Raw genomic sequence first — 13,105 nt, 5'->3', positions numbered from 1 at the left:
GGCTGGGGAGGGGCAGAGTCTGGACCAGGATGGCCGATTCCAGGGCCTTGCGTGCCTTGGTCCCTGCCTGCGCCTTGGGAAGCCATCTGGGGAGAGAGGTCTCCGCAGGGCACCCCACCTTGCGCTCAGCTGACCAGCAACTCCGTTCTATCTCAGCAGCTCAGGATGAGCCCCCAGCCTCGGCACTGGCTTTCTGTGGCTGCTTCACAAATTACTGTGAACTTGGTGGCTCGATCACATTTATTCTCTTACAGTTCTGTAGGTCAGAAGTCTGACATTGGTCTCACGGGGCTGAAATCAAGGCATTGGCAGGGCTGGTTCCTTTCTGGAGGGGGAATCCGTCTCTGGGCCTTTTCCAGCTTCTGGAGGCGCCCGCGCTCCTTGGCTCGTGGCCCCTCCTCCATCTTCAAAGCTGGCAGCATTGCATTGCTCTGACCCTGCTTCCATTGTCACATCTCCCACTCACCATGGCCGGGAAACCACCTGGATAATCCAGAATCATCTCCCATCTCAAGGCCCTTCACTTAATCGCACCTGCAGAGTCTCTTTAGCCACGTCAGGTCACGTATTTACAGATTCTGGGGATAGGGTGGACTCATCTTTGGGGGCCGTTATTCTGCCTGCCATACCCTGGGTGACCAGCTGGCCGTCAGGTGGAGGCCAACAGGGAGGGGCAGGAGAGATACCAGAGCCCAGGGACCCAGCCCTGGGCGAGTATGTTTCCACTTCTCAAGGTCAGTCGGCCCAGTGAGAATCTCTGTTTGCAGCACTTTGCAGCCAGCCTGGGTGATGGGACCCCTCTGTGAATGAAGGACCCCAAGATTCCAGGAAGGTGCTTTGTTAGGGGGCTTCTTTCCAGTGTTGCTCTTGGGGTCTGGAACACCCTGTTTGACTGGTTGATGTCCTTGGTCCGTGAGAAGGACCTCTGGGAGGGGCATCTCTTTGTCTAGCCCTCACAAAAGAGACCTCATAATATTAATGGAACGGATCCAAGCCCGGTTAATACCATGGCTAGGGCATGGACACTCGGCTGCGGATGGCATAGAACTTGCAGGAGTGGCTCCGAGGGAGTCTGGGTATTCGTGTACATGGCGCTGGCCAGTTTTCCTTCTTGGCCAGCAAAGCCAGTCCCTCCAGCCACCTATGGTTGTGGGCACCCCCTCATCTGTCTGTCTGTCCTCCTGACATTCTGCAGCCCTATTTCCCAGCCTGTCGTGGGGCGTGGCTTTCTGGGCAGCACATTTGTTCAGTGGACGTGTATCACGGCTCCAGTCAAACCTCGTCCAGTTACGCGTGCACCGTCTCATCTTCAGGGAGAAAATGCATTGGGGTTGACCTGGCAAGCCTAGGAAATATGCTGGCCCAATGGTACCTCGTTGACAGGTTCGCTCCTGAATGTCCCACTGAGTCTGGCACGGCAGAATTCCTGTGTCTGTTTGGGAAGCGGCCAGTCTCTGGGACAGCAAGTTGGTGGAGAGCAGAGCTGGGGGCAGGCTCCTGGAGCCTGGACAGTGTGCACGCCCACATCCACCTTGCCAGATCGGTGAGGCTGAGTGATTTGCCCAAGGTTGCAGGGAGCGTGTCCTCCAGAGGGTCTGCTTCTAGGCATGTTCTTAGGATTCAAGGGCAGCACTTTCCATCGGAGACCTCTGCCCTACCCCTTCCTCCTCAGAAGTTAAGATGGGTTTAAAGGTAGACTTAACAATTATATTTTGTTACTGTGTTAAAATAGATAAAAGAGAAAATTAACCATTTTAATCGTTGAGTGTACAACAGTGGCATTAAGTACGTTCACAGTGTCGTACAACCATCACCACTATCTATTTCCAAAACGTTTTCATCTTTCCAAACAGAAACTCTGTACCCCTTCAGTAATAACTCCCCATACCCCTCTGGCCAGCCCCTCGTACCTTTAATCTATTTCCTGTCTGTGAACCAGCCTGCGCCAGATGATTCCTGTAAAGGGAATCATGCGATATTTGCCCATCTGTGTGGCCTCTTCAGCTCGGCGTGTTTCACAGGTTCATCCGGGGTGTGACTGTGTCAGTGCTTCATTCCTTTTCATGGCTGAGTACTATTCCACTGTGTGGAGAGACCACATTTTGCTTATCCACTCATGTGGAGGATGACATTTCTGGAACAGTCCCTGGGTACCTGGCACCCACCTCAGTTCTCACAGCAGCCCTGTGATTTAGAGCCCAGCCTCACCCCCGAATTGTGGCCAAGAAGACAGGGTTTCCAAAGGTGAGCAGCTCGGCCCCGGCCACCCTCCTAGCGTGCCCCTGAGCTGGGACACCCGCAGGGGGCTTGCGCTCCAAGCCCCGCACCTTGAGCCCCCCAGCTGGCCCTGCCTCCTGGTATTTGGGGCTGCTGTGAGGCTGGAGGAGGAGAAGACACGGGCAGAGCTGCCACGGGACAGCTGGTCCCACGAGCTGGCGCCGCAGGGCTTGCTCACCTCTCTGGCCCCCTTGGGAGTGGGATGGGATCCTTTGGGGAGAGGGTCCAGCTGCCCTCCCCGCCGGGGGCTCCCTTCCCCCCGCACCCTCCCACCGCTTAGAATTCCCGCACTTGCAGCTGCCGGCCCTCTGAAGTGGCACAAAACCTTCCCGACCCATAGCGCCTGGCCGGGACCCGCCCCCCTCACCCCGCCTTCCCTGTCACCTCACATGGCGCCAGGCCCGCTGCAGGAATGTTTATGGTTAAACCTCCCAAGTCGAGACCGTGTTGATTTTATGAGCCGTGTGGGCCTAGCAGAGTGGTGCCCTCTGTGAACGTTTGCTGACGACCCAAGCCGTTGGCAGAAGCCGCCTTCACTTGTGGGGGGGGGGGTCTGGAATTCCTGGGGGCGGTTGGAGAGGCCCCCGGAATGGGGCAGTCCCTGGCAGACGGATTCTAGGGATAATGAATGGTTTCCAGAAAATGCAATCTCCTCCTAAAAATCTGTCCCCGAAAACACAGATTCTGTCTGCCCTCGCTTCTACAAGCCGCCCGTCAGCAGAGCCTGGTGGGGAAGCGATTAGGTGTAGCCCCAGCTGCCCTAAGTGGGGCAGAGCGGCCTGAGGCCCTGGCATTGTTGGGGGGGAGTCAGCCCATCTGGGTTCCCTGACCCAGGAAGACGGCTGCGCCACGCTGGTGGATGAAAATCCTCAAGCAGCAGCAGAACTCCCCAGGCAGCAGCCCTCCCAGACCTCCCCGCCCGGCTGAGCCGCCCAGCAGCCTTCTGAGCAGCTGTTCGGAGCTGCTCCAGATTTCCAAATCCTCCATTTCCAATTTCCCGTCTTAGAATGTCACCTGGGGGAGGAGACACAGCCCAGGAAGGGAGAGAAGAAATAAAAGGGAGAGAGAGGGAGCTCGAACGCACGCTCTAATCTTCGCTTGGCGGCTCGGCTTTCAGGAGCCCCAATTAATCATTATTAATTTAATCCGCGATGACTGAGAGTCGTCCTGACAAGAGATCAGCCGCGATTTATCCCACCTGCTAAGAGACGACCTTATCAGAATTCAATGAATTCGTCATCGCATTAAGCAAGGACCCTAATGAATCTCCTGTCTGCTGAGTTTACTGACTGACCATCAGCCTCGAGTGACTCAGCCCCACAGGGGGCTGCCCGCCGCCGTCGAGGCTTTTCAGGGACAGCGCGTGGGCGGGGCGGGGCTCAGGCCGGAGGACCCAGCGTGCCCTCTTCTCCAGCACCAAGTGAGAGGTCGTCATCTTCTGCTCTGACGCCGGCACTTCTCACACGCGTGCCGCAGCAGAGTCGCCAGGGGTGCTGGTTGAAAATGTGGGTTACAGGGCCTCCCCCAAGCTTCTGATTCAGGAGGCAGGAGCTGGGGACCGGCATCTGCGTTTTAACAAGCACTCCTGGTAATTCGGATGCAGAAGACCCAGACCTCTCTCCCTGAGAGCGCTGTGAGTTCCTCAGGGTAGGATCTTGGCCTTAGCCATTGTTGAGTTTCGGTGTATTAGGCAAGGCGGCCGGTGCCAGCTGCTGTAACAGAAAGCCCCCGGTCTTTAGTGGTTAGTGCAGTATCACAGTCCAGTAGGGTGTTCAGTAGGCCTTCCAGGAGATGGTTCAGGGTTCCAGGCACCACCGTATCTTGGGACCTCAGATCCCCCACTGCTGGCCCAGCGGTAGCGAGGGGTGTGTCCAGAGCTGTGTGTCCGATTTGGTGAGCATTGGCCAGTCTCTGCCTCACCCAAGGCCTAGCAGGATTTCAAGCACATGCCTGGCGTTCAGGTGAGATGGCCGAGTGACTGGAGCCTTGCTGTGTGATGGTCACTGTCATTTAGCTCGTTTCTGGGGTTCCAGGACATGCCCCAGCCATGGTAACACTAAGATCAGGAGCACCCAGAAGGTGGGGTGCTTTGGGTTCCAGGCCCACGCTGCAGTGCTGAGGCACACCCAGGTGTTCCCAGAGTAGAAGCCCACCCTGATGTCAGTGGCCACCTGCGGCCAGTGGATGGTGGCTGTTGTGCTTCCTTACCTGTCGTCGAATGCTGCTGTGCGTGTCCTCCTGCAGGAGACCTCCCAGTCACCAGAGGGCGCTATAAACGCCCCCAGCCCCTGAACTAGAAGTAGCACCGCGGCAGTCCTAGTAGCTGGCACTTATTCAGCACTTGCTGTGTGCCCAGGGTTCTTCCTGGACTCATTCGTTTGACCCTCACAACAAATCCTGCATGGCAGGGTCTACTGTTACTCCCATTTTACGGACAAAGAGACTGAGGCCCAGAGAGGCAAAGCGGCCTGCCCAAGGTCACACAGCTCACAAGATGCAGACCAGGTTACATACATGATGGCCAGGAGCAGGGCTGTGGAGCCAGGCTGCCCGGGTTCACAGCCAGCCCTGCCTCTTGTGCTCTGGGAGACCTGGGAGAAGTGACTTTAGCCTGGCCCTGCCTCAGTTTCCCCATGGGTAAAACGAGGATGACAACAGGATGCCCCCCTTCCGATGGTGGTGAGGATGAAATGCGGGAATGTGTGTGAAGCGCCTGGCCAGGGTGAGTGTCCAGGGGGCACAGCGCCTGGGCTGCCACAGCTCCTGCTTTCTCAGGCCCGAGGCCCCTGGAAGCTCTGAGCAAAAGGGCTGTGCCCTATGCTTTTCCATGCACTCTTCAGGGCCAACCAGGGCATCCTAACTGACTGACCACAGGAAGCGTCTGCCTCCTTGCTCTGGGCAAAGGCTGTGACCCAGTTGAGGAGAACAGGACCAGGTGTGGTCCTGGGTGGGGCAGGAGAAGATTCCAGAATTGAGGACAAAGGGAGATGGCAGAAAGTTCCTCCAGAGGCCTCAGGGGTAACTGTCCAAGCTCAGGGGACAGGGCGGCTGCTGTGTGTCCCTTCTGCACCAGACGCCCCAAAGCGTGGACTTTCAGAGCACCAAGGGACCTCGGCGGCAGCCTTCCTGTTTCATGAGGGGGAAACTGAGTCCCAGGAGGAGGCAGGGACCAATCCCTGTGCCGTTTTGTGTGGAGCCTAGACTAGCCCTGGGCTGACGTCTGGGCCGGTTGCCTTTCACCGCCCTGGCCAGGAGAGGATGGGCATTCAGGTGGGTGGAGACCGCTCTTGGTGGAGGCCACCGGGCATCGCAGGTGAGGCTGGGTAGCTGCCAGGGGCAGCTCCTCCCATGCCAGGAGAAGCCCCAGGCTTGCGTCTTCAAAACAGAAAGAGAAAGAGGGCTTTCGGGGTTGAGCTCCCCACCGTGGCAGCCACCGAGGTCGGGGTCCCTTTGCCTAGACCCCATCAGACCTGGTGTGAAAAACCGCCCGCGGGCCACTGGGCTGTGACATTCCCGGCGAACGTAAGCAACGCTAACGGGCTCCAGACAGGGCAGCGAGGGCGCCCGTAGCCTCGCTGGGCACGGACAGCTGCTCTGCAACCCCAAGGTGGCTGAATGCTCCCTCTTCCACCCGCATCCCGGCTGCTGCTCTTTTGCCAGTGGCAACTCTAGCCACCTAGGAAAAAATTAAGATTCCCCCATCACCAAGCATCCCCTGCTTTAGGACTGTACCCAGAACAGGACCCACTTCCTTTTATTTATTTGTTTGTTTGTTTGTTTATGGCTGAGCTGGGTCTTTGATGCTGCGCGCGGGCTTTCTCTAGTTGCGGCGAGCGGGGGCTACCCTTCGTTGCGGTGCGCGGGCCTCTCATTGCGGTGGCTTCTCTTGTTGCGGAGCACGGGCTCTAGGTGCGCAGGCTTCAGTAGTTGTGGCTCGTGGGCTCTAGAGCGCAGGCTCAGTAGTTGTGGCGCACGGGCTTAGTTGCTCTGCGGCATGTGGGATCTTCCCGGACCAGGGCTCGAACCCATGTCCCCCGCATTGGCGGGCGGATTCTTAACCACTGCGCCACCAGGGAAGCCCTAGGGACCCACTTTCTTAAAGCCTGAGTGAGTAGGGCCGAGCCGCACAGCCCAAGTCCTGTTAGAGACCTGCCCCTGTGCGCAGCCCAGCCCAGCCTGCCTTGTGGGACGCCCCGCTTTCCTCGGGGTGCATGCCCTTTGCTGCAGGTGCATCCTGATGGTGAAGGATGGTGGGCCCTGCCCTGGCAAAGATGCTCCCTGGGGGTCCCGGGTTCTCCCCTCCCAGTGTGGGCTGAGGGGCAGTGGTCCTAGACTCGGCTGCACCTTACAACCACCCAGGGAGCTTTCAACAAAATGCTGATGCCCTGGCCCCGCCCAGCCCAGCCCAACTGAACCAGAATCTCTGACCGTGGGCCTCGGGCATCTGTATTTTGTAAAGTTCCCTGGTGGTGATTCTCTGCAGCCAGGGACGGGAGTTGCCGCTCTAGAAAAAAGAGCAAGAACCATCCTCCGGTTGTTTACTGGCTGCCAGTGGCCCTCCAGCTCCGGCTGCGTTGCTGCCCAGCTTCGTTTCCTAATCCGCCCAGGGCGGGAGGGCAGGTGGCGACGCGCTGGAACCCTGGCCCGGCTGAGCAGGTCTGGAGAGGGAGGCCGCCAGGATGGCAGCAGGGGAGGGGGCTGGACGGCTTGGTGGCTGTGCTTACATACCGGACACGTCATGTCAAGAGCAGTTTGATTTCTTCAGGATGGAGCTTCCTCAGACTGGAGGTGGAGTTCCAGAAGACTCTGACTCAGTACGGGAAGGAACTTTCTAGCCATTTGAGGCCATCTAGAGAGGGGGCTGCCTCTGGGCATGGCTACGGAAGTAGATTTGAGGGAGCTGTGGGGTTGACGGAGTGGCTTTAAGCCGAATTTTCCAGAGAGGGGAGCGGCCCTGTAGGGAGACACTTTATCACGGGAGTGGGGGAGCCGCCGCCCCGTGGGCTCTGGTTCCCGGCGCCCCTTCCCGCTCTGCGCCGGGGCACAAGCTCTGCTTTCGGGGTCAGAGGCCCAGTGTCCAAACCCCAGCTCCCACCGTCCAGGGCTGCAGCCCCGAGCACTGGGGTGTGGGCCCTGGCACCTGGCAGGCGAGGGGGGTCTGCAAGGCCCACCCAGCAGCAGGGTTTGGGCAGAGTTTGTGCACAGGCACACAGACAGGCTGCAGGAGACCCACTGCCCCCGGGGTGAGGGAGGCTCGGGCCTGGCTCTCCTGCTGGCGTGTGGCTTCTAAGGGACTTCAGTGGCGGGCGGCAGGTAAATCCCCCATCAGATCGGGCAGCTCCTTGCCTTTCTCTCGTCTCTTGTCTGCACGGTCTCTGGTTTAGCCATCCGCCAGGTTCAGAGGGGGTCCACAGACTGCCCTCACCTCTCCCACCGGAGCAGCTGCGGTTGGTGGGGGGGGGGTGGGGTTCCCCAAGGCCACTCTCAGGTTCGACTGTTTGCGTACACACCTCAAAGCTGAAGGCTGCTGTGCTCAGGGTTATGGTTCATGACAACAAGAGGATTCAGAGGAAAATCAGCCAAGAAACGAGGCACCTGGGGCGGGTCCAGGAGGGGTCCAGACTCGCAGGCGCCCCTCGCAGCAAGTCAGGACGGCATTCACTCCTCGTGGCAACAGTGGTGACACCCGCCTGGAATCTCACAACCAGGGACGCTCCCCCGAGCCGCGGTGCCTGGAGTTTTTATTGGAGCTTGTCACAAAGACAAGGCCAACTGGCCGACCTTTGCCTCCAGCCCCTCCGGAGATGGTCAAGACCCCCCTCGCAAGTCACATTCACGCAGCCTATACAGTGTGGCCCAAGGCCCCGGGGAAACAAAGACACCCGTATCCAGCAGGCCATCCCAGTGGCGTGGAGGTCACCTCCCAGGAGCCAAGGGTCAAGGCCAGACCTCTGTGGGCATGGCTCACTCTTCACTACTCACCGTCACCTGGGAAGTTTAGAAATTTGGGGTCAGTTCTGTTGAAGTGGATGGCAGGCCCTTTGCTTCCTCTCTAAATTTAAAGGACCCGTCTAAAGGAACCCTCAGCCCTGAAGGCCTCAGTGCATGTAGGTGATGTCTCGGTGGTGAGAGCCAGGGGGCGGGAAGGGCCGACTGCTCCACACTCGCCCTGGACCCCGAGTCCAGCCTCCAGAGCCTTTGGGGGCAGCCAGGACCGAGGGCACATTTTACTTCTTAAGATGTTAGACGGGGTGTCAAAACAGTCTCTTGGTTTCCCAGGCCTGGAAAGCCCACCTCGAATATCAGGACACATTTTAAGCCACAAAGTGTGATGCTAATGACAGACAAGGACACGGGAACTTATTTTAAACTGCTTGAGAAAACAGACTCCCCAGGAGCTTGAAAAGCGACTGTTGACATACCTGTTGCAACCGGTCCTTAATGGGAAATCTTTCTTATCTATTTAGTAAAACTGGCCCCCAGAAGATGTTCAAGAGGCAAGCTCAGCTTGTATTGACGTGTGAAGAGTGAAATATATGTATTTTATTTATTTATTTTTAAAATAAATTTATTTATTTATTTTTGGCTGTGTTGGGCCTTCGTTGCTGCGCGCGGGCTTACTCTAGTTGCGGCGAGCGGGGGCTGCTCTTCGTCGCGGTGCGCGGGCTTCTCATTGCGGTGGCTTCTCTTGTTGCAGAGCACGGGCTCTAGGCGCGTGGGCTTCAGTAGTTGTGGCACGCGAACCCAGTTGTTGTGGCGTGGGGGCTCTAGAGAGGAGGCTCAGTAGTTGTGGCGCACAGGCTCAGTTGCTCCGCGGCACGTGGGATCTTCCCGGACCAGGGCTGGAACCCGTGTCCCCTGCATTGGCAGGCGGATTCTTAACTACTGCGCCACCAGGGAAGTCCTTGAAACATATGTGTTTTAAATGCTTTGGCTGTGGAAGGCTCTTGGTAAACAGTTCTTGAACTCTGCAAGCTAGACCGTCTCTCTCCATTTAGTTTAAATCAGAGAGGTTTTGACCAGAAGCTCTTTGGAGGGACCAGGGCAAGCTCAGCATTCTAATAAGATCATACTTTCTGCCACCATGACCCACAGGAGGAACTTTCCCCAGCTGGGGCCTGTGCTGCCTCGGATGGAGGGGTGGGCGTTTCTGCGGACTTGGGGCTCTACAGGAGCCCAGAAGGGCGCGTGGCAGTGTCAGAGACCTGATTCAGTTTGGAGACAGGTCACAAGCACAGCGGTGGTGGGGCTCCAGAGCTGGCCCGGGAACGAGGATTTGATTCTGGCAAGCCTGGGGTGGCCTGGGAATGTGCATTTCTAACACGCCACAGGGCGTGCTTAGGCTCTGGGTCTGGACCCACTGCCCAATAGAAGTAGAACGCCAGCCACGTGTGTAATGTTAAATTGTCAAGCAGCCGCACGTTAAAGTTAAAAAGGTGAGATTGGTTGTGAGACTATATTTTACTTAACTTGGTATTTCTGAAATAGCACCACTGTGGGATGTGCCCAGCTGGGGCCGGCGGGAGGCAGTGGACCCTTCCGTGGTCCTCCCGGCGGGGAGCGGCGTCCGCAGCTGCTAAGGCTGCCCACCCGCTGCCCTCTTCTCTGCAGGCTCCGTTTGGGGCTAATGACCCCTTTTCAGCTGCTGATCTGCGAGCTGGCACTCAGGAGCGTGGCTCTGCTGCAAAGCTGGGCAGCAGACTGAGCCCTGTTCGCCGGGCTGGCTGGTGGCCTGGGGCTGGGGCTCCCCGGGTGAGGGGTGGATGCGGCGGAGAAGCTTCCATTGTGTCGCAGCAGCTGATGTGCTTACAGCTGGCGAAGAGGCAGCCACCCCCCTCTTCCCCGACCCCGGCTCAGGAACAAACATCTCTTCTTACAAAAAAATAAAAAAGGAGAAGTGACAGGGGTCGTGGCTCTGCTTTCCACATGACCTGCTGGGGAACAGTGCGTCTTTGTTAATCCAGCCGTCTGTCAGTTGGCCTCTGCACGGAGGCATAAACCACTTAGTGCCGCCTCACCCCTGACCCGCCATCGGGCGCTCAGCTGGGCTGGGCCGGGCCGGACCGGGGGGAGCAGGGGGAGGGCGGTCGTTGGCCTTGGCCTGTGCGTCCTGCTGGCTCCCCCACCAGCTGCCGCCCACCGGCGGGGCAGCCCAGGCAGAGCTGTGCTCACGGTGACGGGAGGGGGCCGGGGAGCGGCACCCTCATCTTGGTGCCCGTCCCTGCTGTGGGCCTCAGTTTCCTCAATCAGGGAAATGGGAACACTGGCCACGGCTACCCCACTGGAAGGCGGTGCTCAAGAAATAGCAGCTGTTTTTATTAAACCATCATTTTTATTATCATCAACCCAACCTTCGTTTTCGTAGTGACGGGGCTCAGCCTGCCTTCCTGTCTCTCCCCTCCCCCCTTCCTCCTCTCTCCGACCCTCTCACCTGTCCCCCTCCTTGCCCCCCTGCGCCCAGGCACCTGGGCATCATTCATCAGCCCCTCTGGCCAGTGTTGGGTGGGCACTGCCCAGGCCCGCCAGGGTGAGGTGAGGCAGCTGGAGGAGCCGGCCAGGCCAGGGAGGGGGCTTCCAGCCCCATCTGGAAAGGGCAGTGTGCCCAGTCAGGACACCCCGGGAGGGCACTCAGAGCCACCCCTGGCCTGCGCTCTTCCCCAGGCCCACCCACGGCTGCCCAGCCCACGAGCTCTGCCAAGCCCTCCGTCCCGGTCCCTTAGCCAGGTGGGCTGTGGCCCCCGCACTGGGAACGCCCACCCCCAGCGTTCGCAGCCAAAGAAGGTCCTGAATCCGAAAGTCTGCCCTGCTGCCTGGGGCGCACACAGAGGAGTCAGGGGCCCTGGCCCCCTCCTGTCCCACCCTGTATCCTTCAGTCCCCCGCCTCCCCCAGGTCCATCATAGCCTCCCAGGTGGAGCAGTTGGAGGCTAAATATAGCCACGTTGGCCTCTCCTGCGGGTCTGACAGCCGGGAGGGGAGGCACGGCCCGCTCCTTGGTACCCGATTCCAAGGCCCAACGGAGGCCTCGTTTCTTGGGCTCCTGACCGCCAGCAGATGGGCTGATGCCTAAAGCCCACCGATGCTGGCACAGGGTGGGCGGGCCAAGGCGCAGAGCGGTGCCCCTCCCCAGGCACCAGGCCGTGGGCTCCCCTGCCAGGTCTGGTGGCTCCCGGCGTCCCTTGGCTTGTGGCCGCACCCCTCCAGTCTTTGCCTGCGTTGTCATGACGCCTCTCCTCTTCCTCTGTCTTAGAGGTTCACTGCCACTGGAGGCAGGGCCACCCTAATCCAGTCTGACCTCATCATAACTTGATTCCAGCTGCAGAGACTGATTTCTGAATGAGGTCACATGCAAGGTTCCGGGAGGCACGCATCTGGGGCAGCACCGTTAACCCCAGCACAAGCAGGAGCCGGAGGGGGGTCTTGTCCATCTAGACTGAAACTGGCCTCGGAGGAGGGGCCGCAGCCCCCTCTCCGCTCACTGGCCAGGCCTGGCTGGGCTGCAGCGTGTCCCAGGCTACAGGGCCACCAAGCAGGGGGTGAAGCAGGCATCGGGCCAACGGGGGCTGCCGGTCCCTGGGACTGGACCTGGTGGGGAAGAAGGGGCCGCTGTCCACTGAAGCTCACAGGGGCCCCGAGGCCTGATACCCAGGTCTGCGATCGGCCCCAGGACCCCGACCATGGGGTGGGAGTTGGGGGGAGAGCCCCTCCCACCGTCCCAGCAGGAGGGAAGCCGCGGGCCTCCCAGGTGCTTTCTCAGAGGGGAGGGGAGGCCCAGCAGCGCTCTTGTCCCGCAACCAGGTGGGCTCTGGGTTCCTTTCCCCCTCTGCACCTTCCCGGCCGACCCTGTCTTCCCGTCCAGGGAGCGGCCACACCTGTGGCAGCCGCCTGAGGGCCGCCTGTGGGTGAGTTCGTCTAGAATCGCCTGCAGAGGGGCGGCCAGAGAACCCTCGCCCTCCCCCTGACCTGCTCCCCCTCGGCTGACACCCCCGTTCTCTGTGTCTTCCCTTCAAGCCCCCTGGGGCCCCTTGCTCGACCCTCGTCCTGTGGTTCCATGTTTGGGGGGCTCCCCCCTGCCCGAAGACCACCCTGGTAGACGTCCCAGGACAGCCTGCCTGGTTGGGCCCGGGCCAGGCCATCGTGGCCTTCTCTCCCTCTCTGGTGGACAACGGGCCCTTTCATGTTTGCTCTGAGGAAGCCAAGCAGAATAATTCCACCCCTGCCCCCCGTTCTCCTTCCTGTGCCCCCAGCATCCTGTCCTGTGCCATGAGAGGGTTTCCTGCCCTGTCGGTCACCCCAGGACAGCTGGAGGGGCCTCAGGCCGGGGGGAGTGAGGCCTCAGCCTGAAGTAGGACTCCAGGGCCAGCCCAGCAGGCACCGAGGGCTGAGGCCAGGCGGGCCCTTAGGCCTAGGGGTGGGACAGCTGTGGGGAAGGGGTATGGGGGCTGCTGAGCTGCTCTCCTGGCTGAGATCTGACACCTGCCACCCTGCAGCCGGGCTGAGCTGGCAGCGTCTACCCGGGGCCTGCCGGACCCCGACACCTGCTCACTTTGGGGGCTGGGAGGCTGGGGCACCTGTGTCATGAGCAGGTGCGGGGTGATGTGATACTGCACTAGTCCCAGCCGAGTGTGTGTGTGTGTGTGACCATGTGCATTTTAGTGCTTTTATAAGCTGAATAATTTAAATAATTTTATTCCAGTGAGGTAGGTGAACTTAAAAGCAAGTGTTTACAGGATGGTGGTTGTGAATAGGTGGCTACTGTGGCACATATTTGTGAATACACACACACACACACACACACACACACACACACACACACACACACACACAGCC

This window comes from Physeter macrocephalus, chromosome 17 (assembly GCF_002837175.3).
Source record: "Physeter macrocephalus isolate SW-GA chromosome 17, ASM283717v5, whole genome shotgun sequence".
NCBI classification, from domain to species: Eukaryota; Metazoa; Chordata; class Mammalia; order Artiodactyla; family Physeteridae; genus Physeter; species Physeter macrocephalus.
Note: the sequence above shows the minus strand (reverse complement) of the source record.